This window comes from Triticum dicoccoides, chromosome 1A (genome assembly GCF_002162155.2).
Source record: "Triticum dicoccoides isolate Atlit2015 ecotype Zavitan chromosome 1A, WEW_v2.0, whole genome shotgun sequence".
NCBI lineage: Eukaryota > Viridiplantae > Streptophyta > Magnoliopsida > Poales > Poaceae > Triticum > Triticum dicoccoides.
Genome location: NC_041380.1, coordinates 159,655,647 through 159,661,556, shown reverse-complemented (window position 1 = coordinate 159,661,556; position 5,910 = coordinate 159,655,647).

Below are 5,910 nucleotides of genomic sequence, written 5' to 3'. Positions count from 1 at the left end.
CGCTATGTGGACAATCGTTTACCACCTTCTTAAGTGTGGAATTGTTGTCCACCTAGTGAACCTTCGTCATCCGTTTCTTTCCACCCCTCTTGATGTGTATCTCGTGTCTCAACCCGAGAGATGGTCCTATGTCTCATTCCGTGAGTTGTTCGATCTTCGAGAAGATCGACCCTTCTAGAGTCTCCTTCTTCCCTCCTTGTCATGTTGACAGGATTTCTCAGAGTAAGACTTCGAGAAAAGGATGGTGATCGAATCAACGTTCCTATGAAGTGTAACCTGGATCGTGAAGATTGTACTAGTTGCGTTCCCCCTTCACCTTACCCTACGCTTGAATCTCGGGACGAGATTTTTGTTTAGTGGGGGTGAGTTGTCACATCCCTGGTCCTGTTATGCACTAGGCTAGACCTCATGTGAGCATCATGTTTTAATTCAAATGAAATTTGAATTGAGGAATTTTCAAAGCCTCAGAAACCTTCTAAAAATGATCAACATTAAAATCTCATCAAATGAGTCCAAGAAAATGTTCCTGTTATTCCGTAAAAATATTGGCATGAGGTAAAGTGCAAACCAATATTTTTGGAGTGACTGAAACATTTATTTTGGGCCTTTGAGTTAAATAAATAGCTATTTGCATTGGATATAATATATTATATATAATTAATATATGTCCAATAATTCTGGAACATTTTATGTGGTTTGGTATATTTTAGTTCTAGCCACATAATTATTTTCAGGATTTTATAAAATGATTTAGTATTTTTACTAAACCAAAACAAAACAGAACAAAATAGAAAACAATAAATAAAAGCAGAGAGAGAGAACTTACCTCAGCTTACCTGGCAGCCACCCGCAGCCCAACACTGTGCAGCCCAGCAGCGGCCCAGCCCACCACCGCAGCCATCCCTGTCGTCTTCCTCCTCGGACAGTAGGACGCAGGCGCGTGGCCGGAGCGCGCGGGCACACGCCCAGGCCACCTCCTGCCTCTCTGCCTGTCTCCCCGTCGCCCTGAGGATGCCACGCACCCCCCTGGACCGCTCTCACTCTCTCCCGTTCCTTCTTCTCTCTTCTCTGGCTCTCTCACTCGCGCGACCGAAAACCGCCGTCGCCGCCGCTCGTCGCAGTCGTAGCCACCACCGTCGTTCCACCCCACCAGAGTGACCAAAGGCTCCGCCTCGACGCCCCCGACCTCTCCATGGAGCTACACAACGCCGGGAGCCCTACATCGCCGCCCACGCCGTCTTCCCCATCTCCGGCCGCCGAGGATCTTCGTCGTCGATTCGCCACCATCGTCGCTTCCCCGAGCCCGCTTCTATGGCCCCTGCAACCGCTGTGAGGCCACGACCCTTTTCCCTCTAACCCCATGCTCGATTGCCTCCCCTAACCGCCCTAACCACCTTGCCGAGCGCTCCTCGCCGCCGGCCATGGCACTCGCCGTGGCCACAGATGTCTTAGCTCGCGTCTGAGCACGCCCTCGGGCTCGAGATGTTCCCAGGAGCCGAAAACTCCCATCGGTTCGTCCGTAGCCGCACCATAGCATCGTCTTAGGCGATGCCCGAGCTCCGGTCGCCGCCTCGCTCGCCGTAGTTGCCGCTACCGGCCACCCCAGCCGCGGCCACAGCCACCGCTGGACGCGCCGCGTCGCGGACGTTCTAATGAGCCAAACCGCGCGCCAAACCATCGCCCCTAGCTCAAACCCGAGCCGCGCCGCCGTGCGGAATGGTCGCCGCCGGCGATACTCCGGCGACTGCCGACGTGGCACGCTTAATTAGTGTTAATGACCCAACTAATTAAACCCACAGCCACTGACAGTGGGCCCCACCCCTGGTCAAACCCCAGTCAGCGCTGGGTTTGACCGGGATTAGCTCCTGTGTCACTGACGTGTGGCCCCCACACGTCAGGTTTGACCCGAGCCAGCCCAGTTGACTCTGCTGACGTCACAGTGACGTGGTGCTGACGCCATAATTCATTTCTGGATTTATTATTATTCAGGAAATTTCAGAAAATGCCCTAAACTTCAATAAATCATAGAAAATTAACCGTAACTCCAAATTAAATAATTTATATATGAAAAATTATCAGAAAAATTCAAGGAATCCATCTGTACCATTTTCATGCATGTTAGAACAACTTATAGCTGCTGTTTAGCACAAATCAATTAAATGGCATTTGAATAATCACATATGGAGTTTGAATTTGAATCTTGTATTCAAACCAACTTCATTTAATCTGTTGCTAGTTGCATTAGCCCAAAACACATTCATTTTGCCATGTCATGATCATGCATCATATTGTGCATTGCATTGATTGTGTTCCCTTCTGTGTTGCCGGTATTTGTCCCCTCCCGGTAGACGATGTTCCGACGTTGTGATCGTTGACACTGATGAAGACTCAATGTTATCTTCAGAAGTGCCAGGCAAGCAAAACCCCCTTGTTCATTCCGATACAATCCCACTCTCTCGCTCCTACTCTCTTTTACTGCATTAGGACAACAACGATTCATCTGTTACCTGCTGCGGTAGCTGAACCCCTTTATCCTTTGCATGACCTGTCATTGCCACAGTAAATAGATGAAACCCACTAGCATGAGTAGGAGTTGTTTGAGCCCTGTTGTGCCTATTCATTCATGCTTGTTTGTCATGCCTGCTACTGCTTAGAGTCGAGTCAGGTCTGATTCATCCGGGATGAATCAGAGGTGTGTGAACATGTCCTACGGTATGTGAGCTAAGCGTGTGAACACGATTTGGTAAAGGTAGCGGTGAGAGGCCATGTAGGAGTACATGGTGGGTTGTCTCATTGCAGCCGTCCTCAGGAACTGAGTTCTGTGTTTGTGATCCATGATTCAGCTACTACCACACATTGGGCCCGAAACCAATGGACCCTCTCGGCTTCTTAATCACCCTTGTCCTCTGTCCAGGAGTTGCAAGTAGTTTCTGGTGTTTGTAGTATGCTGGAGGCCGTGCGCAGCGCTGACCGTAGGGGTGGGCTGTGATGCGGTAGGCACGTGGCCGGGTAAACCGGGCGCCCGTTTGGTGTCACGGAACCCTGTACACATCGTTTGAGGCTGTGAGCGAAACTCCGGCCGGATCTCCTCATGGATGGAACCCGAATAGGCGATAAACCTGGACTAGAGACTCGAGTGTTTAGGTAGGCCGTGGCCGACACCCACGTTGGGCTTCCGCTTGAAGGTTGCCGAGTACATGTCGTGTAAACGGCGGTAAGTGGTGAGAGCGTGTGTGAAGAAGTACACCCCTGCAGGGTTATCATCATCTATTCGAATAGCCGTGTCCGCGGAAAAGGACTTCTGGGTTGCTTATATCAGTTCATAGACAAGTGAAAGTGGATACTCTAAAATACGCAAGATAAACGTGAGTGCTATCGATGGCGTTCTCGTAGGGAGATGGGAGCGGATCCATAGTGGCGTATTGATATGGTGAATATGTGGACTCGTGTGCGCCACCTCAAAAGAGTTACTTGCAGTCGTAGTTCAGGATAGCCACCGAGTCAAAGCTGGCTTGCTGCAGTTAAACTCCACCATCCCCTTTGTTGATAATGATGCATATGTAGTTAGCTCTGATGTAAGTCTTGCTGGGTACATTTGTACTCACGTTTGCCTATTTTATGTTTTTGCAGAGAGATTTCGGTCTCACTAGTAGTTTCGCGTGGACTTCGACGTTTAGCTTGTTACCTCAGCTACGATCTTGTACCCTCGGCAGGATTTGGTAGATAGTCAGGCTTCTCAGCCTTTTTCATTTATAGATGTCTGTACTCAGACATGATAGCTTCCGCTTGTGCTTTGACTTGTATGCTCTGATTGTTGGGTCATGAGACTCATGTTTGTAATATCTCGCTCCTCGGAGCCTATTGATTAAAATACTTGAGTTGTAGAGTCATGTTGTGATGCCATGTTGTATTTGCACATATCGAGCATATTGTGTGTATGTTATTGAAATGCTTGGTATGTGTGGGATCTGACAACCTAGTTGTTTATCCTTGGTAGCCTCTCTTACCGGGAAATGTCTCCTAGTGTTTCCACCGAGCCATGGTAGCTTGCTACTGCTCCGGAACACTTAGGCTGGCCGGCATGTGTCCTTCTTCGTTCCTGTGTCTGTCCCTTCGGGGGAAATGTCACGCGATGAATACCGGAGTCCTGTTAGCCCGCTATAGCCCGGTTCACCGGAGTCCTGCTAGCCCAGTGCTACAGCCTGGATTCACTCGCTGATGACCGACACGTTCGATGCTGGGTCATGGATGCCTGTCCCTGTAAGTTTGTGCCACTTTGGATTTACAACTAGCCATGTCAGCCCGGGCTCCTTATCATATAGATGCTAGCGACACTGTCATATACGTGTGCCAAAAGGCGCAAACGGTCCCGGGTAAAGGTAGGGCGACACCCGTGGGAATACCGTGCGTGAGGCCGCAAAGTGATATGAGGTGTTACATGCTAGATCGATGTGGCATTGAGTCGGGGTCCTGACACTATGCTTCTCGGGAAAGCAAAACCATGACTCTCGCGAAAGCACACCCGTGCCTCTCGCGGAAGCAAAACCGTGACTCTTGCGAAAGGAGAAAAAACAGAAAACACGTTTTTTTTCGTTTTCGAGAGGCACGGCCGTGACTTTCGGGAAAGCAAAAACCGTGACTCCTATGAAAGGAAAAAAACGCGTTTTTTCACGCAAAAAATTTTTTCCCAAAAAAAATTTGATTGAAAAGCTAATGAAGATCGATGAAAAATCAAAACGTTGAAGAAACCTGAAAAACTGTTTAAAAAGCCGAAAACGCGTGCGAAAAAGTAAAAAAAATCAAAAGAAAACGTCTAAAGACGCGACACGTGACAAATGGCTGAGAGCGCGCTAAGGCGCGCCAATCGTTGCGAGGCTCCCGAAGGAGTGCTCGTTAACTAGTTGCTCTCGAAGTTGCCTCGGCCATAGGGGGTTGAGCTGGGCCTGAGTCGGGGCCATTGAGCGACGGTGCTTGTCCGCTCATCGCTCAACTCGATCGATCTTTTTCTTCTCAAAAAACTCGATCGGTCTTTTATCAAAAAAGGGAAACTGCTTGATCTAACGATGGAAACAGGATCGTATCGGGAAACCGCCACAGGCCAACAGCAGCCTCGTCACCCATCGGCGCCCCTACAGGACCACCTCATCGGTCGTTGCCTTCGCCTCATCAGAGCGATAGGATTCACACCGCTGTCATTGCCTTTCTAGCTTCCTTTTCTAATTTTCAGACTTTGTCACCTCGTCAGATCAATCCGTGACCGACTAACCAACTCCAGCCTCCAGCAGTTTCAGGTGCTTAGCGAATCCTCCTTTTAGATTAACTTCGGTTCCTACTCCTAAATCCTAAATCCTAATTTCTTAATTAATTTTTGGTAGGGATTGTTACTTTGTTAGAGATCGGTTTTTACCTCCTTAGTTAAAGATCGTAGTGTAGTAGTTCAACCGGACATGACCCAAAACTAGCTAAATTAGACGGTTCGTCTAATTGCAAAACATTGACACGTGATTTGTAATTGATATATGGTACTATATAACTTCAATTTTATTTTATTCATCTTTTTTATCTTGTATTTCAATAATACAATTTTGAGTCATCATGAAGAAACATCAGTCTGGTTCTTACAAATGTAAGATATATACATTATAATTAATCGTTAGTTTATTGTTTTTAGTGAGATATATAGGGCCCTTTTTTGTTTCTCACAGGGCTTCGGATTTTGCCGGCCCGGCCCTGCTATCTAGCGAGCCATCGCTGGCCGTGCGTGCGTGCTGGTGCTGCTGAGCTAGCTAGTCGCCGCTGCCTGGCCGATGTGCGTGCTGGTGCGAGCGGGACACAGGGAGCACAAGTGTGGGCGGACGCGAGCGCACAACGCGGGGAGCACGCACACAGGCACGGGCACGGGCGAGCGCG